Source organism: Struthio camelus, chromosome 12 (genome assembly GCF_040807025.1).
Source record: "Struthio camelus isolate bStrCam1 chromosome 12, bStrCam1.hap1, whole genome shotgun sequence".
Taxonomy (NCBI): domain Eukaryota; kingdom Metazoa; phylum Chordata; class Aves; order Struthioniformes; family Struthionidae; genus Struthio; species Struthio camelus.
Window position 1 is genome coordinate 18,054,291 of NC_090953.1, and position 24,345 is coordinate 18,078,635.

The 24,345-nt window shown below is 37.3% G+C and overlaps 1 protein-coding gene across 3 annotated transcripts in view; it reads right to left on the reverse strand.

The window, feature by feature from the left end:
• THSD4 (thrombospondin type 1 domain containing 4) overlaps positions 1 to 24,345 on the reverse strand; it is a 428,840-nt gene that overhangs the window by 207,013 nt on the left and 197,482 nt on the right. The window lies entirely within an intron of this gene.

Sequence of the window (24,345 nt, forward strand, 5' to 3'; positions counted from 1 at the left end):
GAAGTAACACAAACCAAGGCAGGGAAACAGAAACAACAAAGCAACTAGGTTTCCTGAGCACTGAAAGTGCATTCTTGTTTCTACTCTTTTCTTCTGAATCAAAGGAGAAAGATGACGATAAACTACTATGTTGAACCATTCTGCATTATGGGCCCACTGTTCAGCACTCTAGGAAAGTATGTACCAAATTAACCAATGTTTTGAAATGCTGTGGATGAAATTAAGATAAAGAGCACTAAAACATCACAGTAACTTTAACAGCAATGGCTTCAAGGAGGTGATGGCTTCAACGAGGTGATGGCTTCAACTGAACTTCAGGAAACTACTGTTTGCTTCTTAGCTTGTAGGAACGCTCTTTTCAAGGGAAGCAACCATGAAATAGCTTTGTTTGTCTGAAAGTACACTTTTGCTTGAGAATCATTAAAAAGCCAGAAAGATTTAACATTCAGAAAGTAAGCTCACCCAAGGAAATTCTCTGCTAGTTTGCAACGGTCCAGTGAAAAACACAGTACCATGTGAATAATTGCCAGCTCTAGAGAGAATGCTGTTTAAGGCATAAGCCACTGCCACCAGAACTCTTTTAGCCGACAACTATGTCCTGCCGAAATACATAAAAAAAAATGCAACATCTGTTGGACTTTTTATTTCAGTGCAACATTAATATTAAATTTCCCTTGAGGATTTTGCATCATTACTATTTTTTTCCATCTACTGCAGTATAACCTTTTTTAAACCACATATTTCTCCTTCCATCCATGGGAGATGCATCACTTGAGCATTTTTATTAATATAGTTGTGCTTAGAAAATGTTTTTTATTACAATTCTCAGTCAGTCAGTAAAGCTTCAGCTCAAAGCACCTAGGGCTACACCTAACTGAAACTAGGCAAGTAATCCCATTGACTGTAACGGGACTTCTTATTTGCTTAGTTAGGCACGTGTTTAAGAATCAAGGCCCACATAACCACAATTGTGCTGTTTGGCCTGGACCCAAGGCCAAAAAAAAAAAAAAAAAGGACAGACAAAAAGAAAAAGAAGAATGGAGAATAAATGTTCACTAAAGTTGCAAGGTACAGCAGATTTCTAGGGAATGTGCACAACATCAAAAACAATTTATTTACTTATTTAATCTAGAAATTCTGTTCTGCAGCTTAGACTTCTACAATAATTTAACCTCTCAGGGTTTTTATTCAAAGGAACAATTTACAAATCCTTATGTGAACATAAATATTTTTACAAGTTTTGACAAAAAACAGACATAAGCTTGTAATGCTGGACGCTAACTGTAATGCACTGCAATGCAACATCTCGAGTGATACAGTACTACATACTCACATCAGGCAATACCCTAGAGCTGCATACATCAGTTTCTGCTCCGCTGGACCCACAACCAAAAAAATTTACTGCCATCCCTATTTAATTTTTTATTGATCACTAAGTTCTGTCTGCTCCACAGAAATGTAAAAGGAAAACAGTCTAGATGGACTTGAAAATAAGCACATCAGATATCTGCCTTGGGAAAAAGGGAAAAAATTGGGGGTCAAACTAAAGCACGTTCAGTTTGAGAATAACTGTTGCATTTTGAAGCATTTGTAATAAAAACAAAAGAAATGAAAGGCTAACTTAAAAAAACCTTATTACTGGGATACTGGTAGTGACTGCCTCTTAGCACTTCTCCAGGCATAGAGCGAGGGCACTCACTCAGGATGTAGTGACTCCAGATCTAGTAAGACTCAGCAGAATGTTCAGATCTGTGTTCTGAAGCAAGCAGAGCTGACCTGAATGCAGGATAACTCTTTAAATTCCTCAGTCTTTCGAATGGGAGTTACTCCACGCTGAGGCAAAGAACACGACAGAAAGGGTTTCTGTAGCCTGTTATGGTATTTACCCGGAAGGTGGGACCTACTCCAAGTAGCATCAACTTATACAGGAAATGGAACAGCTCCCACCCTGTAGAAGGATAACACCACAGCCAGTGTATCAAGCAGTACGGCTGCTGGGGTACTTTTTCCCCAAAGGGATGGGATGTAGCTCCAAATCCCACTGAACTCACTGAAGTGTCAAAACTAAGAATTTCAACCACCTCTAAGGCTGGTCAAAGAGAAAAGGTATTTGCAAAAATACTGGTTTTTTCCAACATTTTCCAACAGAAGTCCTTGAAAGAGCTGAAGTAAAAAAAGGAATCTGATTTAATTTATATTTACTTGCAGTTTAAAAATTGAAGATTCTCAAAGGCTGCAGCATTTTTGGCCAAAACAAAAGGTGCTACAAAATTTTAAGAACAGTGCTTCTCATTTCTAAACATCGCTTCTGTCATTGGAATCTGCTGTGTAACATGAACATCGGATACGTGTTTAGGAAACTAGAAAGGGTGCCTGGGAGACTTATCCAAGATGAGACTGTTTTGCACCCAATCCAAATCTAGAAGAGAGAGTTATATAAACTGCATAGGGAAAAGGATGTTATAATGCATTATTTTTAAAAGGCAAAAAAAAACAGTTTCTCCCATATCAATGGTCCATGAAACTCATGAAGTGCTATTACCAGTCCAGTTTCATGCAGTTGCTATTCAGCAGCAAGAAAAGTTAAATACAGGAAAGGCTGAAAGGTGGAATACAACGCAAGCAATGAAATTGAGGACTTCTTCCCTTCTGCATCACTGATATTCAAAAGGGAGTAGTGGCAAAGACAGCAAAAGCCAGAACTACATAAAGTGGCAGTAATCCCATCTGTATTAGGATTATTTGAAAATACTGTATGTTAGGAGTAAGAATTTTCTGAAACTAGTGAGTAATACAAAGTAGTCAGGAAGACTCCTCACACTTTCAAGCAAGCAGAACGGATAAAGGCAAGTAAGGTTCTGATAAAAAATAATCCAAAAGCTTTTTATTTGACATGACTGGAATTATCTTTCATACACAGTCATACACACACACACGCATGTTCTTTGTGATAGGTCAGAATGAAACATAAACATTTGACAGTTCAAATGACCAAACACCAGACAGCTAAGATTTTTACATCTCTCTATAAAACAGCTACCAGAATTTTAATATGAGAAGAACAACCTACAGAAAATATTTTCTGAAGGAAGTGGTCACAAATTTCAGTCCCACTTGCACTTTGGTCAGCAAAGCTGCACTGCAGGAGAAAGTAAATAAGACGAACTCATTTTTTAACAATGACTCATCATGCGAAAATAAGTCTGAAGCTTTTCTTAAGTACCGTTTTCAACAGCTGGTTGATATCCCAGTGCAGAATTTAAAACTAACACAACTGCAACATTAAACTCCTAATACTTTAGATTCACAGAAAGAACGTCATTGTTTGCTTGTACTGGCTCCTGAATGATCCTCACAGAACTTAACGCTCTTTTAAGTGCCTGGTACAACAGAGGTAATATAGGCAGTAACAAAAAAAAAAAAAAAAAAGATTGTGTTTAGCACAAAATTCAATATTAGTGAGAATTTCAGTGGCCAATTTAAAAAAAGATAAGGGAAAAATATCTTCTAAAATAAGTTTTTAATTTAAAATAGAGCAATAAGCATTTGAGGTATTGTATCAGTCCAGTTTTTGTTCTGCTTGTTTTGTTCTTCTGCCATAGTCTCAAAACATAGATATTTACATACCTTCACAAAATAGCATTCATTCTCAAAAACAACCATTTCTTAAACTGGGCAACAGGACAACAGATACAGAAAGAGCACATCTCACAAGGAAGAGGCTCTGACAGCTACAGTGAACTGCAGCATCTCCCAGCTGGCTGCTCTGTTACACTACTCTCTCTCAAGAAAGCTCTCGCTGTCCTTCTATGTGTCCAAAACCTTCTCTGCTATCAAGTATTAAACAAGGCATGTTCAAAAGCCAGCAGAAAGGTTAAGCAACAACAGGAAGCCCACTTTTTCGAAAGTACTGTACAGCATAAGTCAAGCAGCCTGTAGTCCAGGTAGATCCAGCTGGTTACTTCTGCTGTTCACAAACTCCGTTGAGGCCGTCTTAACTGGACTCTAGTCAGTATCTGGTCTTGTGAACTCTGTCTTTATCTGAGCAATTGACAAAGACAGTAAAGCATACAGGCAGTATATTTGTTCACAAAGCTCCTGCTTCTTTTAAAACTAAGAAGCTATAGATCTTTAGTGCACCTGTCACGTTGTTTTCATGTTTCATTACTGATGAAAGAAACACTGCAGAGGCAAGACATTTTTGGGAAATCATTGCAATGACATCTATATAGAAACTTCTATTCCAAAGATTCTAACCTTTACCTTTCTTTGGTATATACAGTAAGCAATTCATCAACGAAACAACAACTTGAAGTAAACCTACACAGCCTTTGAAATAATCCATACAAAAGCTGTCACAGTTGAAAGTACAGAAAATTTTATGCATGAAGTTGAAAACCAGGCTTTATCCAAAGTATAAGACTCTAAAATGATTTTTCACTAGGGGGGGGAAAAAAAAAGGAAGAGATCTTTAGAAAATAATTTGAGAAATACCTTTTAAATTTGAGCTATTAAAAAAAGAAATCAGATGCAAAGCTTACATTCACTCAATAAAAAGGGAAAGGAAGCTAGCTGGTCACTGAAAACAACAGTAAGTGGCTTGTGTTCGGCTGACAAATTTCTGGGCAGTTTGATACGGGTGTGGTCAAAGCCTTCGTTTCAGTTCTCACTGGAAAGACAGCATGTCTATACCAAGCCGTAAATTTTAGCAGTGCAACTGCAGAGAAAAAAAAACACATTTCCTAGTGATTCAATAACACACAAGTCCTTCTTTTCCATCAGGTCTATCAAACCATGTATCAATCTCTGCTTGCTTTGCAAGTGCTAGTAGAATTTCTGTAGCCCAAATAAAGTTTATTAACACCAAGAAATTTTTTACATTGCTCCTCTATATATCTTGGAGGATTTTTAAACACAATACTGACATTAGCAGGTGAAAGTCTGCTGTTACTGAATTTATGATCGGACTACTCATGGTACGTGAACACACAGAGCGCTTGAAAATTTATTTTAGTAAGATTAGAATCCAAAAAAGACTAGGTGAAAAAATGATTACAAATCCCTGATGATTATGTCATAGAAAACAATTAATTATGGTCAAGATTTTGAGAATTTCACTATACGCTAAATACATATGTTCAATTTTCAGTTATAGGCTCGGGAATTAGGCCTAATTGGGCTTGCCTATAGTAACAGATTGCTAACCCTACCATTTACTGATCAAAAGAATAAATGAACTGGTAAAAATTAAAGAAGCTTTCAGGGCAAGCAGATGCATGCATTTGTACATATACACACATGGAATAAAATCCCTCTGGAGACTGGAATGAAGAACGAGCAGTTAATATTAAGGAAAACAGGTGATAAGGTGGTATCAGAACCTAATTCATCCAATTTGATTTGTTGCTGAAGAGAGGAATGATTGCAGAGCTGTATGGAAGGTGAAGAAAATCATACACATTTCGGTTCCTTCCCTTGTACACTATTTGCTATTACTGCATTTGAAGACACGTACAACTACTACTTAAAAAACAATAAACTTTGTTAATGTCTCATTCTCCAGGAGAATGAAAATTTAACCCTATAAATAAATTGTGTGTGGGGGGGGGGAGGAGTACAAAAGTAGATCCAAGTTCCAATCTAGCTTTTGTAGCTGTACAAATTTAACAGTGTCCGTAACAGCAGTGAATGACCTTGCAGCAGTACAGAAGGCCACTGCAAACATTCCAAAGTTCAGAAGTCATGTCCGTCACAGTGTGACTTTGCGTTGGCAAAGGGGATTAACAAACCTCAAGCATCTAAGATAAACTGCATGTGCCACATATAGTGAACTCTAAATAAACAAATCTCACAGTAATAACATTTCTTTTAATAAAATTCTACAGGCTGTAAAACAATATCCTTGCACAGGTAGGATTTCCACAGGTCAAAGACTTTTCCGTCATGCCCCATTTCTTGAAACGGGAGCATAAATTGGAATAATCCCTTTAACATGAAGGCTTGCCTGGGTAGTAGATTTAGAGGCATAAGACTGCTATTTTCCAGTCCTAAGGAATGCAGACACTTAAGGCTGTTTCCATGCAGCCCAATGTACCTGGGTAAGGGTTTAAATACTAAATATTTGGGCAATAGTATAGTTCCAAAGTACATATTTTTTCCATTCAATACAATAATGTGATGGAAAGATCATGTTTCCTATTAATACTCAAGGGTCACATATGGTCATCCAAACCTCTAAGCCATTTCTTCCCTCCCACCAAATATTAAGATATGAACATTTTAAAATTACGCCCCAAAATCTGGTATCCAATTTGCCTGTGTTCATATTTTAAAATTTTTTAAAAGAGCTTTAGTGACTGTGCCATCCCTCAAACCTCTCAAGATCTCACATTTTGTCCTTGCACAGTTTTACTACTGAAAAAACCTTAAGATACATTTTTGTTTAAACACTTTGAGAATATTAAACCATGCAACAAAAAATACATATTAACTGCGTAAACATGTAAACTTTTGTAGAAAGAGGTAAAGATTAGCCAAATTCTTCCTTAGCTTACACTATTTACAGCTTATATTGGACTTCAAGAAATACAATAAAAAGATATTTAGTCTACCAACACAGACCCCAGAAAGATGTTTTGAAATGGCCAAGGTAAATTCAGACATAATAACCCTTGGGTTTAAGTAGTAAAGACAGTGAAAACCAAAAATAGCAGCACCCCTAGCTACATGCATGTGTGGTATATTTGCATTGAGTAGCCTGACAATAAGCGTCCAAGCACTCAAGAATGTGTGATTTTTACCTCAAGATGATTGAAGTGCTAATCAGAATAGCCTAACACAGTCACTAAATATAAAAATATGCCTAATTGCTGTAGAGTCAAAGCCAAGTTGCAACAAGTCATTGCCGGGGGGGGGGGGGCGCGCCCACGGAGAATGGAGGATGACAACACCTCGAAAACAAATCCACCTACTGGTTTCAAATTTATGTAACTCACACTAGGCAGCAATGCTCTCCACAAAATGTCATGCACGTTTATTGTATCAAATTCAAATACATCAATCATATTTACTAATTTTTGTAGAATTTCTGGTAGCTTCTTGAGCCACTGTTTTCTCACAGACTATAGTAAGTAACGCAAGTCTCCTTCAGCAGAGTGACATCTACCACTCTGCTAAAAATTCATCTGCTTCCAAAGAATCTGCCAAGAAGGAAACAATTCACCATTCAGGGTCTCAAGAAAAAGGAAAATCCCTAAAACAAGAAAATTCTGTTCAAGTGCTATCAAATCTTGATAATGAACACTCCTACTAAAGTGACAACTTAGGAGAAACAGAAAAGATCTCATGAATATTGAGGGACCTACTGGAGAAATCAGAGGTCCAACCATCTTTCAGGCGCTCTCAGCGAGATCACCATCCCAGTCTCCATCACTGAAGTGTACTAATTCACTTTCGTCTAAATGCTAGAAACTGCTCAATTTCCTACTGAAGCTGCTGAGATGCAGGCCCGGGTTCCCTTCCCTTCTGATAACTATTTTTACTCAATTCCCCTTTCAGTAACCTCTCATGCTGTAGAGAGCCTGCTGCTTTAGATCACGAATGCTGCTAAGAAAAATTACAGGAGCTATTCTAACGGAGGACACATTTTCAAAAAGTTAATTTCTTTTTTGGAAAATTGATTTTCAGAGTCGTTCTGATTATTTAATAATAAATAAAATAAAGGCTCAAGCTAGTTACTGAAATCTAGTATGTTACCAACATCAGAGCTGCAGTAATTGTATAACCCTTCCCCAACAGCAAATGAAAGGTAATATGAATTACCTTAAAACTTTTCAGCTGCAGTACTTCATATTTGTCATGAACAAACAGCACAGACAAGTGGTTACTGCTGTTCAGCCTATCTGCAATAAGGTGATCTTACATCCAACCCTTCTCCACACCTTAGCACATCCAGGTTTATTTCAAAGCCACATTTTCTTCAAGCAATTTGTTATACTGCACCGTTGCCCTAAATAAGCAAGCCATTAACAAGATTTGCAATCAGATCAGACTACTTTGACCCCAAATCATTTCCACACGTTTCCTTCTCGTTCTATCCAAGCTGTATGATCCTTTGAAGCTCTGCATTCTTTCTCTACAAATGTTCCTTTTTACTGGTGTCACTGCAAAACTAACACATCTGTCTGTTGGAATGTGGCAGAACAGTCCAGATTAGGTCCTGCTTTGGTTCAAGTCAAAGTAGAAGGATCAACTGAGTTACAATCAGAGGATCCCAGTTCTGCTTAAGTCATACTTTTCCATACTATTGAATGGGGTAAACCTATGCATGTGCTAAAAAGAACAGATCAGTGACAAAGCATTTTGCAAAACAATCTGTTCCAGCAAAGCAAGACTACATTAATCGTAATCAGACGGAAGGAACTGTGCTGAGGAAAAAGCATCTGCTTTATGAGAACATACAGCTAACAGTATAGAAAGGACTTACTCCCCTTCAAAATTATTATCCTAAGCAATTCTTCTACCTTGCATTTTAGAAGAAGTCACCAACACACCCTTGAGACACCTGCGTTAATTCATTACGCTCATATGCAAAGGTTCACACCTCTCTACAGAAAAGAGACTTTAAAACAGACTAAAGCGAAGAGATGAAGGGAAAGAAAGTGCCTGTATCACAGAAGTCAGAAGTTCAGGAATAGCAGACTGACTTGACTTTATAACTAGTTTCTGAAGTACCCCAACAGTATTTTAAAGGTTTTTTTTCATATTTGCATAAGGAACCAAACTGATATGCACTCTACTGCTTCTAACATCCTAGTTCCTTGTGTGTTCAAGAACTTCAGCAGAGTAAACCAGACTGCATATAAACAGAATTGACCACAGCCTAGAATCAGTAAACACTGATTAATCAAATGACTTCACAGGCCTCTGACATTTCTAATTTCTCTAATGTCCAACATCCAGCAAGTGGCAGAGATGATTCAAATTACAGGCACAGCTCTAGTACGGAAGGGGAAAGGTAAAGTCTATAAAAACATTTTATATTTTATAAAAGAAAGGAGATTTTTGTTTTAAACTCATCTTCCCCTGCTACGAGATAGACACAAACATACTTCTGTTTCTAATTCCCACTACCCAGGGTTTGTTAAAACTACACACAAGCCAAACTACACTAAAACACTGCCAGTGGACTATTAGTATTAACTGCCTGTGGGGACAACAACTTTAACCCGCAGGCCAAGTTTTCATATCATGAAATGCATTTAGGTGCCAGGTTAAGCTGCATCAAACGACAAAGCTAACTTAATGTCATGTGGCAGACATTACTGATACATCTAAATACACCGTAATTTAAAATCTATCAAATTTAATGTGCGCACCAAAGTAGGTTTTTACAAGCAACTTTCAACAGATCAGATGTCACCATTTGCTACAAACAGGGAACAGAAACTTGTTCACAAGCACTTTAACTACTTCTCTGCTGAGCAAGGTATAAAACTCTTGTTCAAAGGTGCCTTATTTTCAGAATTCCAGGAAACTGGAATTTCCCATCATCAACACCACCACAGATGTATACATCTGTGATTGCTGAGAAGCTGTGGCCACAAAAAGGATCAAACCTATCAATCATATGCAGTAACGTGACATTTGTTGTTCTGTTTAAGTTTTACCAGCATCTTTGTCTAACCATTCATTGTGAAAAACCTGCTGCTACAGTAATAAAATGTTTGGGACTCCAAAAGAGAGCAAAATAGATTTAAAAAATAGATTTTTTGCAACAAAGATGTTTAACTCTTCTCATAGGTTTTGCAAAGTCTGAACCTTTTATATATGGTCCCATCATACCTTTTATTTCTCTCAGTAACCAGGAAAGCTAGAAACGTACATGATTTTAAGCGAACAACTAAGTTCACATACATTCACGTGACTCCAGGAAGCAGGACTTCAAGAAAAGTCACCAAATAGCATGGCATTTGTGAAGGGGGGGGGGGGGGGGGGAATGGGGGAATACACTATGTGAGCTGTCAAAACTGAGATTCCATACTTTCACTGTGAAGCCATAAAAAAAGGTTTGCCTAGTTTCACATTCTGCTAGAAAATTCAATTTCAACCAAGTTTGCTCAAGCTCAGTTTGATCCAGCTGTAGGCCAATTTACAATCTGTTATCTAATCTTATTAAGTTTTAGAGAGTGAGGTAATACCAGGTGACAAATTTTCTCTATACTGAACTTCTGTGTTTGATTGAACAGAAAGCCTTACAGGAAGACTTAAGCAATATGAAATTTGAACCGAGAGGAACTCTGCATAGACTCCTGTGAAACTAAATGACATCTTGTAAACCTCTTCTGAACGTGAGCTTTTGCATCTATAGCAGAATAGCCCGGCTGGTTGGGCTGGAATCTGAAAGCTAGGCTAGCTCTTCGGGGGCAGAGGACCAGCCGCTATACAAGTTTCGTCATTTCAACTCTCCATTAAGTGTTCATACAGCCTTAACTCTGCTGGTTTTCAAGTCTCTCTCCTTTTACAGGTACAGATTTAATACCTTTCTGTGTTCCTAATACAGGTAGTACCTTTTTTTGTGGCTTCTACTTAATCTTTAACACAGTAAGGCAAACTAAGCATATTTTAAGGGCAGCTCCTTAACCATTTGCTCTGTGTGTATGAGTGCATGCATATATAGGAATATACGCACAAACCAATGTTTATGCATCTTCCTCCCAAAAGCTAACTTCTTCATGTGACAAATTGGTCCAGAGTCCATCAAACTTGTAATTTGTGTTTTAATAAAAAAAGCCTAAAAACATACTGGCCCCTGTCCAGGTTCTCAAGCAATACTGTAACACAGTTAAATGAAAACAAAGTCTAAATACTTAATTTCCTGAGAGACCAGAAAAACTTCTGAGGTTGCTGTTCCACTTTCTTGACTAAATAATAGTTATTTTGAGATCTTCTATTACAGTTCTTATTAGTATTCTCAAATTAAAGATATAATTTTGAATAAAACTGACAAGCAATACTTTTCTTAGTAAGAAAGCACCTATTTCACTTCACAGTTTGCAGTGTAATTTTGTCGCTTAATACCAAAGTTTGCTCCAAGGAAACACCAAAATGAAATTAAGACTTCGTTTGCTATTTGGTTCCTTAGCAAAAAATAGCTTAGCTCAGATAGCATCTTGCTGCACTGTCATCACTTTTTTAAAAATATATACTTTTTTCTTCTAAGACTTCTGTTATTGTCTTCTGGTATTATAACACAATTCCTTTCTGGACTAAAATTGAGAGAAAATTCTTTCTGCTTAGTCTGTCCAGATACACTGAAGCTTTAGTAAAATACTGCATTTGATACACCACATTAGTAACTTCTTGAAATTCAGCTGCAATGCAGTTGACCAAAAACGCCCAGGGTGCCTAAAACAGGAATTGTGTAATCTCAAAAGCACTCATGCTGCCCCTTCCTCACGCTTTAGACAGTACTAGTATCTTATGTGTTTGCACAATGGCCTCTCTCATACTTCATATCCCCATCTGCCCAGCGGACATTTTTATCGGATCTGCAAATCTGCTCTCCACAGCATACATGTTGGTTAAGTGAGGTGCATACTGCGCCAGTGCACTGCAGTGCAAAGGAAGCCTCCAGTGGAGCTACTCACTCCATGGAGCTCTGGCAGAACATGTTCTCCTTCCAGTGTGATGACCCCTCCAAGCTAACCGGCCGGTCACATCCAGAACAAACCCCTCTCACGTGATCTAACACATCCAAATGCCTGCTCTCTTTCAAGGGATCCCAAGTGTGGAGCCTTCTGTGCTGTGCTTCTGGAAATTTGAGAAGTTTGTGGTAGTTTCCTCAGGAAAAAAATGGATGGCATCATCCTCAACATTCATTTACTTCCCCCCACTGCCCTGCCTCACCCCCACCTGCACTAACTTACAGAAGTCTTACTCTGTACTCCAAGGCCACTTCAGATCAAACTGCGCTAACAGAGCCTCAGCAAGCAAGCGGACAAAGCACATTATTCCAGACTCTCTAGCACAATAAACGTAGTCCAGTGAATCAGACAAAAAAATTCTTAACTAGAAAGATCGATCAAAATCTTTCTATGGCATCATTTATAATTTAGGCATAATTGCAGATTTTTGACCCACGTAGAATAACGAGAATGAATATACACACAACCAGTCTCCCTTTCAATAGCTTTCTCCCCCTCTGCTTGTCCAGGTGTTAAACAGATTCCTCGTATCCGTGTTTCAGAACAGTTTTTCTGTTGCAGCCCTCCTTGTTTCCTATGCAATAAAAATCTAAATGACTTTGTTTCCTTTTGCCATTTAACCTCTGAAGAAGGGTCTCACACTAGCTATGATTCTCTTTTACAATCACTTTCCTGCTTCCTTCAAATGAATTTCAACTGGTTGAATTTTCTTGTACATTTTTTCTTTGAACTGCTGTGCTTTGTTCATTCTGATTTAATGTAATACGAAACAGATTTGGTCCTCTTGTTTACTTAAAAGGTGTCAACCATATATTCGGAATTAGAGGCTTCACGTGAATCACCTCAACTGCATTATACAGTTTTTCATCAGTTTCCCTCTTTTGCAAATGGAGTACCATGATACAAGCTCTCTTATTACACGCAGTCACAGCCTGTCCAACAATATTCTGGACGAGAACTGGGAAAGAATGGTTTTGAGTTCACATTTATTTTGTATTTCTACCTACACATTTTTTTCTTGTCTAAATTGAATTCATACATCATGGCAGAACACTACAAAAGCAGAAGCCAGACCACTGATCAGGAACTCAGATCTCTTTATGAACAGTAGTGTGAAGGGACTAGTATGTCACTGAAATTTTCTTAGTGAAGCACTCCCACATAGTGTCCTTTGGAAGTACTATATTATCCTTCCAGAGTACAACCAAAAGATTTCACAGGATTTTATCTTGTTCCTTTAAAAGCATGTTTGGTCCAGAATATTACTCTACTGGGAGGATTACCAAACCGGCATGTCCTGCTGTTTGTACTGGGTACTCAGAACAACCATGTTTATCTCTTACCTCCCACCTTGCAAATTCTGCCAGTTGTAGACTTTAGAACCACACATTTAACATTACTAACATATCAACAGCTTCAAGTAGGAAGAGAAGCTTCCAATAAGAAAGTCAAACTACGGAACTAGCATAAAAAGAGCTGAGCGTTCGGTCTAAAAAAAAAGACGAAAAGAAAGGCATGACTGGCAGAAAATTATAAAGAAAGTTAGGTCATTCTTCTGATGCTAGAATCACCAACTGTTTCAGAAGCAAAGGTAGAAGAAGAATGAATATACTCGGTACTAGATCCAGGGATAGTCAGCAGCCCCCCAAAATTATCTTTTCAATATCCCACTCGGAAACACTGCCAAGGTAACAAGATATTTTCGTTTGCAGCCTGATACATACCGATCTGCTTAATCAGGAAAGAAAACAGGGCCTTAGAAAATAAAGTATTTTTATTTTCTATTCCATCAGGACCTCCAGCACTCTTGAAAAATGATTTTTAATACATTTCTTTAAAATCAGAACTTATTTTGAAGCTAGTGAAGAGAGGTAAGTATCTCAAATGTAGCAAGACTGCTTAATGGTGTCACTTACTCATTAAAGATAACATTTGGTTTCAGAACTACTCTTATGGTGATACCAACAAGTCGGCTTAAAGCCGATATTCATTTTCTAACACTGTCATAGAGCATTAAGATGGATGTGTATTGCAAACTAAGAATTACATTTTGCCTTTCTGAAAGACATCTGAATCTGCAAAATCACTGTTAAAGAACTGTAGAAATAAGTACAAATTAAGAGGCACGCAACTCTTACCTCCTTACATCTCCAGGTGCTTCAGAAAGATAGATTAAGTATTACTGTCCACATCTGACAGGATAGGAAAGAGACACAGATAGAAGCACAGGGGTAAGTAGAATTTGGAGTAGACAATCTGTGGGAAACTTTTGCATTTATTTTTGTTCCAAACGAAAGTAAGATTTTCTAAATGTTATGTTATGCAGAATATTTCAAAGCAGTTTAAAAACATTTTAGAATGTAAAATTTTGAAAACTATTTTTGCAATAAGTTTCAAACTTTACAATGTTATAATTTCACTGTATTTTTACATTATCTCATAACATTCCAGTTATAAAATGTGATACAATATGAATTAGACAAAAAACCTGAAACTTTTCTTTCTCAAGAAAGTTGTTTCTTCTTTGCCTTATAAGAAAAGTTACCTGAGATAATTTGATCTGAAAGAAGATGCTTCACATTCAATTTTAAGCATCAGTTGCCCTTAATTATAACCCTACTGATATACCATGGAACTTAAAATCATAAATAAAATTCTGCACAGTATTTTCATTTTTGAATTAAGACTTTTTTTTTTTTTAAGATGGAGATTCTACATCAGGTATTTGACATAGGAATACATATAGTACTAGTGCTTACTCTTTTTGTTGAGCTGAACTGACTTAAAGTTCTGCTGTTCAAGACTTCCTATCATCAGATTTTGCATCAGTCTTATTTCAGTTCAAACGTAATAAAGTTAGCCTTTCAACACACTTTACACACAGCAATTGTACCTGTTGTATGTTAGCTACCACAAGTAACTTAAATTAGGTCACAGCTAAAGACAACATGCCAAAAATTTTACAGCGTTTTATAACTGCATGAAGGCAGAAGAAACGGCTACAGGATGCTATGTGCAATCAACACTTTTTGGACAGCGAGGTCAAGAAACCTCACAGAGGCTCACTTACTCTCTGTAAAACACTTAACAGAAAATTATGCCAACAAAGGAAAAGAGTGGCAAAAGGAGGTGTTTCTTAGCTCTGAGAAACCTGTTTCTTCCATTAACACCTTATTAATGCCAGGCAGGTGTTTCCCCAATGCAATGCTTGGCATTAGCAAGTCATTATGAAGAGAAACAATGAAGAGTCATGTTTCCAACAGCTAAGCAATCACAAGGGTGTACACGAAAAGGCAAAAGAGAGGAAGAACACATTCTACTGTAATTGTATGTATTTTTCCCCTTTTGTGCTTATTTTCAGATGAACCCCTTTTCCTGAAATAAAAAGCCTCCAACAGAAGCTCCATATATAAGAAGAAAACTAAATAAGGATCTGGCAATAACACTGATTAGAAAAACTGCCATTCTCCAAACTACATCCTCCCTATTCCTTGAAATGGTCTTGATCAAGTTAAATACTGATGGCCAGAACGTGCCATTGAGGCACAAGCCAATGTTTCAGTTCCTGGGATTCCTCAGGCTGTTCCCAAAGCCTTTGTATCTCAAGACATGGCAGCTTTACCAAGCTCCTGTGGTGGAGAATACATCCCACTCTTCTGGACAATCTAGCAAGATAAACAAATGGCCACTGGAATTTTCTGTAATTTGTCTGAAGAACAGATGTGGACATCCATGTGCCCTTGGTCCTACTGTAGGAACCCATGTATTAGGTTATACCTCAGGTTATTATTAATAAAAACGAATATTGTAATCCCAAAGGAACAGGAGAAGAGCTTCACAGAATCTAGCACTGAACAGAGTTTGCCCCAAAGAACCTACAAACATAAGTAGAAGAGGACAGAGAACGGACAAAAGCCTGGCTCCAACTTTCAAAAGGCATGCCATAAAATGAGCCCAAGACCCCTTTCTTTGGTACAGGGAATCAGCAGTACACAAATCACCATTCAAAGCCTCTGTAGCTAGTCTATAGTCCAATACTTCTGAGTTAGGAGAATAACCCTAACTTATGAGAACCACACAGCGCTCAGTTCTGGCCCGTTACTCTGATCATGCAGTCATTACGAGTTCCCCAATCTGCAGTTACATTGCAATTTATAGTTCTGCTAACTGGACACTAGTGCACATCAGCAGAGAGTTACAGATGGGTGCTCATTTCCTAAACATGTTTTTATATGACGCAGCTGTGGCATGTTTGGCTATGCTTTCTGTGCTTGACTGAGACACTCCCCATGAAGTTTGCAAGGGTTTCAACACTTGATGTACATTTTTTTTTTCCTGAAAAGGCAAGTAAAGTTTCTACTGCTAGTCATTTTGCTAGAAAAGTTACTTACTGCGTGCATCATAAAACTGCTCCACTCTTTTCAGTTAACTTCAGAAGTTAGCTGGGAGATGAAAAACTACACTGCAAGAGAAACTAGAATATAAAAATCCAGAGAGAAAAATACACCCATGTCAGATACTTTTAAAAGATCTTTATAAATCTTACCCAAACTGAGCCTCAGGTGAACAGCTAAACAGTACTCCACATGTAAAGTGCGCCACTATGTGGTTAACTAATATCTCCACAAATGCAACTGTCATTTGCCTCACAGCTCCAGAACAACCTCTTCATTTTCTCCAAAATTAAAATGAATCAGTGTTTATAGCTTCCCAATTATTGGGGCAAACTTCTTGTATTGGAAGCGTCCTAGATGTGTAGGGAAAATATATATATATATATATATTTCTCCATAGGTACATAAAGTAAGCTATAGTCAAGGCCAAAATTTTTAATAGCATTCTTTCCTCATACTTTTATTTATTAATAATCTCTCAGTATTCCACCACCATTTTTCTTCTGAACTTAAGAAGTTAGTGAGGAGGATTAACCCCCCTGGCTCCAGGAGAGGAGGAAAAGAACATATCAACTTTAAAACATGGAAAACAACAACAACAAAACACCAAAACAGGAACATACATACTTCTGGCTGAATGGCAAGTTGAAGAAGCCCACAGACATTCTCAAACTTAACAGCACTGTGAAACTTTAGAGTAATGAGAGAGAGGTAGCAAATGTATTATCAAAATAAGGCATACATAATAATATCAAAAAGCGTTCCTAAGGCAACATGCTGCTGTGAAACCAAATATTAATTCTGAAATAAAAAGTGGAATTCAATACGATCATCACTGAAACAGTCCAGCCACTTTCCAAAATTCATCACAAAGAGCACTGTTCAAGTGTGTAGAAAAACAATTTTATCCAAAAATAATGAAAATGATTATTAAGATTACTGTTACAGGCCTTGGCTCTGCATAGGTAGAACATAACCAAGTTCCTCCTACTTTGTCTAGTGTTATTTTAAAATTATTTAATTGCTTTAAAAAATGGTTTCATTAGAATTCAAAGTCTAGTCTAAATCAGAAAGTACATAACCATTTTGATGAACAAACAGGCATGTTTTAGTACTTACAATACTGTACACGGCAGTTATTGGAATGTTGGGAGAATAAATAAGGCAGAAGCAAAACAATAAACAAATTAGAGTATTTCATCATAAGCCTGTACACTTAAGTTTTGCTACAGGCCTATGCCTGGGGGGGGAAAAAAAAAAAAAAAAAAAAAAAAGAGCATTAAGATTTCACCTCTCATACTAGACAAGCTACAAGGTTTATGTTGCCAGTTCCAGGGCCAGCTGAACAAGAAAACAGCAGACTGAAGGAAAAGACTGTCTCTGGAAGTACGGAAATGGCTCCTGATATGCTGCTCAAAAGGTACAAAAAAAGGATACTGTTGCTCCTACCTTCCTGCACCATTTCCCCGAATGGACACAAGAGAGGGCCAGGCTTTAAAAAGGACTTTTGTACAGACTTCTGTTTTAAAACCCTCTTCCATTATGCATGGTTTATCATCACTGATTAAACAATACTTCCATTTTAAAAGGCTATTCTATCTGATTTTGATGAACAATTCTGAGAGACTTACTATTAACGTATTCAAAACTCTGGTTAAAACACAGCTGTCTGGACAAAAAAGCAGGTGTCACAAGGAAGCATGACAAAGGAGACCCAATTTAAGTGTGTAAGAAGTAAAATGATTTACTCCAGGAGAATGAAGGCATAGGATACAGGACCTCAAAAAGGAAGAAGGGCTGCAGAATTAGGAAGTTTCAGACTGTCCTACAATTGTGGCAATCGTATGTCAGAACTAGAAAGAGATAACAGATTTCAAGTAATATTTGGAAATTCCAAAGCCTTTCACATACCACTTTAGAATCTGTTAGAAACAAGGTCTCTACCACTGAATGTCTTATGAAGAGTCAGAAAAATATTTAGATTAACTTCATCTTCCTGATTAAGAGTATCGCATTGCAGTCCCAGGAATAAGCTCTTCTTAAATAACCTTCTCCATCTTAGGTGGAATAAGAACAGAACACTTTATAGCTCAATTCAAAATTACTGGAAATAAAGGTAAAGTCTTTCTCCTCAGTAACGCATTAATTGCATTCAGTCTTTTTAAAAGAAAGGTCATTGGATAAAACTTCTGTTCAACGCATTTTCAGTGTAATGGCTACGACTGCATTTTGTGAATTCAGAGCCTCTAATTAAACAGAAGTTACCTCTGGTTGCCTTATGTTCTGAATCCTCAAAAAGCAAGAAACACCTTACTTTCTACACATACAATCTTTATTTCAGATGAAAGTAAACACAACTCTATGGCATTCTTTATTCTACTTCTCATTTTATAGTTTTTATTATTCTTATTATAGCAAAATTTTCCATCTTTCATTTAAAGGATTAGGAAAACTCAGAACACTAACCAGACAATATTCACACAGACAAAAAGGACTATTTTTAACAGTCTTTTAAAGTCTTTTATTCTTGTTTTGGTAATGCAGCTAGATGTCCAACAGAGGGTGACAGAGACCACAAATTCCTTTAGACAATTTAATTATCTGATAAAAAATGTACAGTTAAGGAAAAATCATCTATTGCCACTAAAATTTGAATACCTTTCGTTCCCAGGGAGACGTTTTCACTGTTAACTGTAAAAGCAATTTCTCAGAGAAATACTCAGATGCAGACAGTACAAAGCATAAATCAACTTGTTCTCTAATTATTACATCTTTCAGGTATATATCCCTGTTCGCTCTACAGCATACAGACTACTTAACCACCATTAAATATAATTCAAGACAGTTTCGTACTTAAGTGAAATACAACATCTCCAGTCCAAGACGACAGGCAATATATGTCACTAGCTTCATCAGAAAGTCTGTACTGGTGTGTCCACACATGTACTAGGCCGTCCACAGATGATTTCTCCCCAATTCTGAAAGATGCTGAGCATCTGCTATAAGAGGCTGATCATTTGCCAAACTGTCAGATTTATGAAAAATACTAACCTTTTAATGAAAGGTATACTGCTTCCTATGACAACTGGTGCGAGGACCAAACACCACGAACCCAACAGTATCCTCCTCTTGCCTAAAGTCTATTCAAAGATCTTCCTGAACAGCTCATGTGCAGAGTTACATTTGTGGGCTACAGCAAGATGCTATATACACTAAGGAGAAACTACAGGCATTTGAGCATTAGGTAACGTATTAGGATTATTTTATTCCTCAGCATTTTATTTTCCCAATTTCTACTAATGCTGGCATGCACATGGCAGGGAACTAGTTCTGGAAAATTATGTATATGGACCACAAGGCCATCTTAACAATTTTTAAACTTCGATATTTTACAGACATTCCCCAGGTGCCTTCTGAGAGATGAAAGTCTTAAATGAAACACTCCTTTATAGTTTGCAGAGGAAAGCTATGAAACATTGACATCAAAAATACAGCTCACAGAAAAACGATGTGCTTATAAGGAGGTTGCGCTGCCTTTTTTTTTTTTTTTGATAGCTTTGTAAAGGCAGTATCAATATAGGCATTTTCTTTCCAGTTTCCATATGTATTGCAAATAAAGAATCAAACTTCCATACCTTACTCTTATACACTTTATTTTAAAAGAGACTTACTCATTATTAATACTAAATTTCACCATCACCAACTGTTCTAGAAGTTGTAACTTCACTTCCCCCAATCATCCATAACCCAAACTGCACAATCACATACTTCAAGAGACATATGTAAGTGTTGGCAAGATGGACATCAACAACTCTTTTGGTTACTGGCAAAACGGGAGTGAAGTCTGTGACACCTTTCACCCAGGTAAAACCCATATCTAGAACGAGCCATGCTGACCCAGATTGAAATTTTCTGGAGTTTCTTGCAACATTGGTGAAGAAATCTATAGTTGGCCACCAAGAGAGGCAATGACAAGGACCTGATAGGCTCAAACTCAAGCAGGAGTAAAGCAGAAGATGCAGGGTAAAGCAGAAGATGGTTGTGAACCACATGCTTACAAAACTGGCTAAATACATATAAACAACACATGCTTTTACAACTTCTCCTCTCTGACCACCTCACAACTTAATCTCAGTTTTCTGGACTCTCTTACCAGAGACTTCAGTCACAATACTGTCTTAATATAGTAACACACAAAACAGTAATCAAGACCTGCAATATTAACTAGTTTTCCAGTGCCAGGCTAATGTTATAGCTCCGATTTATGTTCCAGCAAAGCTACTAAGAAGTTGATCCTTATTTACTGTTTAGCAAGTAACGGTCACCACTAAACAAACCAATAATCACACCCTAGCCATACAGATCTTGCCTATGTTTGTTACAAAACAAAGGCATCACTGTGTCGTGTACACAGTAACACGACAGAGCAACTGCATTTATAAAATGAAGGTAGGAGAGTAAGTGAATTCATAAATACGCTCAGATCAAATGTTATTAAATGAAAGCGAGTTGTTGCATCTAAATAAATCCAGGTTTGACATATGAACATTGCCAGCTGGGGATTCTGCTTGGCAAGATGCATTTGGGTGGCTAGGAAAACTAAAAAGCATATGATGAAGGGCATTAATGATTTCCCTTGTTAGCAACTGGAAAGGCCAGACGTTGAAGCATGATCTGTATATCCTTGAAAACTTGGCTTTGTAACTAACTTGCCTTAATCATGATAACCTCTTGACAGTAGTTGATAACGATATGTAAACACTTCAAGGGAACATTGTGATCAGTGAAGTTGCTCCAGACTTGCTGCAAGATGAAACAGAAGCTAATCCCAAATCCTTTCAGACCACTTGAGTTGAAATTCATGGACTCTTTTTTTTTAGTTTGTAGAAAGATATATATTAAAAATATATTAAGCAGCAAAAATTCACCTGCTTCCCTTAATGCAATCCTTATGAGAACAAACTTTTGAGAACTCACCTTTCAATAATTGCTTATAGAAGTCATGAACCTAACAAAAAAAATGTAGCAAGAAATATAAACCACTCCAGCTACTGCTGGAAGACTAGCAACAACAGCCACGGGGGGGCGGGGGGGAAGGACACGACACCCCACCCCCCACAAAACTCTTTATGTAGTCCTCTAAACACAAAGCTTTCTTCTGTCTTGTGTTGCAGCCGTGATTTAGTTGCATCCAGCTGGAAAGAGCTGAAAGGAGTAGATCCTGCCACTATTTTTCATAACGAGTAGTACTCTCACATGTCACAGTTAATTACAGTGCAAGAACTTGCCGCCCTAAACTTGCCTGCAAATCACAACACAGTAGCAGCTGATGTTCCAAAACGCTAATCCCCTCTAACAAGAAGCCCTGTTAACACAGGCAAGGTGAGAAATTTGGTCCATTGCGTGCCAGATCTATACATAAAACTCTTTCACAGGCCCTGTAAAGAAGCTAATTAGTTGATCTCTTCAAGTCTAACATCCTTGTTACAATTTGAACTCGAGAACTTAAATTGCACTACCACCCAAAGGCCAGTACATACACTGCAACATAGACATAAACCTTAAAATATTTGCATAACTTTCAAGCACCATAGTTTTTTGGCAAGAATTTTTCATACCTTTCAGCTTCATTCCGAATCAGTTTCTTATAATCCCAACAGCTTTTATAAGAGGACAGAACTTTACTTCTATTCTGAAAACAACCAGCACCTAAAAGCAGTTGTGTGTCTTTAATCTATACCATTTGTGAGAGCTAAACAGCAGCAGACAGTTGTTTTTACCTACTTCATCACACATATTTAAACAAACATGAGATGAGCTTGTTTGCTACCATATTAAAGAACAGTCAAAAATGCATACATGTTTTTCACCGTATCTGAAAAGCAATCCAGAATCAAAAATGGATGGTGATTACAATCTTCTTTGCTACACTACAGAGAGGTCAGCTCAGTGAAACCAAGAGGAGCCCAGTCTCACTTGGGAGCTGGTAACAGAAAGAAGGAACACAAGACAGACTGGATTTGCAATTTGCAATTTTATGAATCCCAGCCTATGCAGTTAGTGAGGTTATTTACACTTTACTTACAGGCAGCTTTGGAAAGTAGAGCTCCAGATGGGTAATCTGTGATTTTCAAAACTCAGAATAATATTTGCTAACAAGAAGCAAAGAGCCAAATACATTCTTTTTCAAGCCTTATGAAATTCTGTAGGCCCAAGTGACAAGACAAACCTGCTGCACACATTGACTTCTTCAGGCTCAACCACCAAAAACGTAACTAGCAATAACAGAATTAGGACTGAAATAAGCACAAACTAACAAAACATATACCTGTACAGGGAAGGAGAAAGAGATAGGACAGATGCATAAAATAATGAAAAAGAAGAAACATTAGCAAGAAGAAAAGAAAGAGCTTTAACACATTTTTGAACAGTATTTTTAACACTTAAAATAGGACAGAACTGGGCAATATCTTAGGCTGTATGCTTGATAATAAACAAAGTACTTAAGTACTTCTCTTCCTAGTTAAAGGAACACAATTGAGTATTTTGTAGAAAGTACAGTATAATGTGCAGTTGGTTTAGTACAAATAATGGTAAACTACATACCTGCTCTGACTAAAGAATACTAAATGACCATATTGAATCATTGCTCTCTGTATTTTTCCCCAAAACAGGCAAAGACAAATGCAATGAAGTGATGTTTATGCAAAACCAAGAAGAAAATATTCTAATGGAATCCAAATCTTTCCAAAAGTTGAAAATTACAGTAAAAAGGAAGGGATTTACTAGCAAAAAATTAAGATGGGAGTTGGATGAGAAACATAAAAAAGGTTTAAAATAGATTTTCTCAGGGGAGGAAAAAAATAAACAAAAAACAGCCCACATGTACAGAGATGCATACAGAAAATCATGCTCAAATTAGGACATACTCCCAAGGCACAAACAATGTGAGGTATGCACACACACAACTTCACCTATTGCGAAGTTTGATCAAGTAGTGAGGTTTTTTATGCTGTGGACTTAAACAATAAAAGGTGCAAGCATTTATGAACTGAACCGCTCATATTTTGCATTATAAGTCACTTAAACGCAAATACAACAGACTTAAACAGCTGTATTAACCTCTAAGTGTTTGCACAAGATTTTTTTTTATCTTTTTTAATCCCACCATGTTATGATCTAAATTACCAAAGAAAGGATTCAGGATTATGCAATTTCTTTGTTGGAAGTTATCTGATGTCATCTGGCAAACAGAGCATATTCTAGACTACTAGCTCACTAAATCACACATGAATTCTATGAATGTTTGTTTTTTCTTGGCAACATGAACATGTTATGACATTAAGATTGACCAATCCATTAAAAAGACCTTTTCAGCTAAAGTCAGTTACAGGGCATTTGTAAAGAAATCACTGACACGCATCTGAGAAATTAAATTCACAACTAAAAACCTTACGAATCTTCAGCCTTAAAGAGCTGAGGAGAGATCTTAACTGGTGTCTACATTTAATTGGAGGGTACAGAGCAGATGGAACCAGATCCTTCTTGGAGGTGTGCAGTGCTAGGTCAACAGAAAATGGACATAAGTTGCAATATGGGAAATTTGAATCACATGAGGAAAAAGTTTTCACCATGACTATGCTCAAACACAGGAACAGATTCAAAATCCAACCTGAACAAGACCTCTCTAATATAGCTGCCCCTACTCCGAGTAAGGTGCCGATCAACAAGACTTCCAACGAGCCCTTACGACCTGAATTCTTCTCTGATTCCATGAATCCCAGCCTATACAGTTACAGGGAGGATTTTAAATACGTCCTAGGTTGTTTCCACTTTATTTATAGGCAGCTTTGGAAAGTAGTGCTCCAGATGGGTAATCTGTGATTTTCAAAACTCAGAACAATATTCCTACCAGGCTGCAGAACACCACCTTTCCTTTCTATCCCAGAGCTCCAATGCAAATATACTAGCATACATTTTTGCATTTGCATATTACTGGAAAAATGTAACACCTGGTATACTAAATTTATTTTTCAGTTTTCCAAGTCATAAATCAGAACTGTAAGTAAAACAGTTTTCTGGCCGTTTCTGATTCAGTTTGAGATCAAGAGAACCTTTAAAGAATAATCAACTTCACAAAGATCCATCACCTACAAAGAAACAAAGCTATGGCTTTGCTTGCACTGCTAAGAAACACAAAATAGAAACATGCATGGCACTGTGCAGGTGCGCACAAGTAAGAGGAA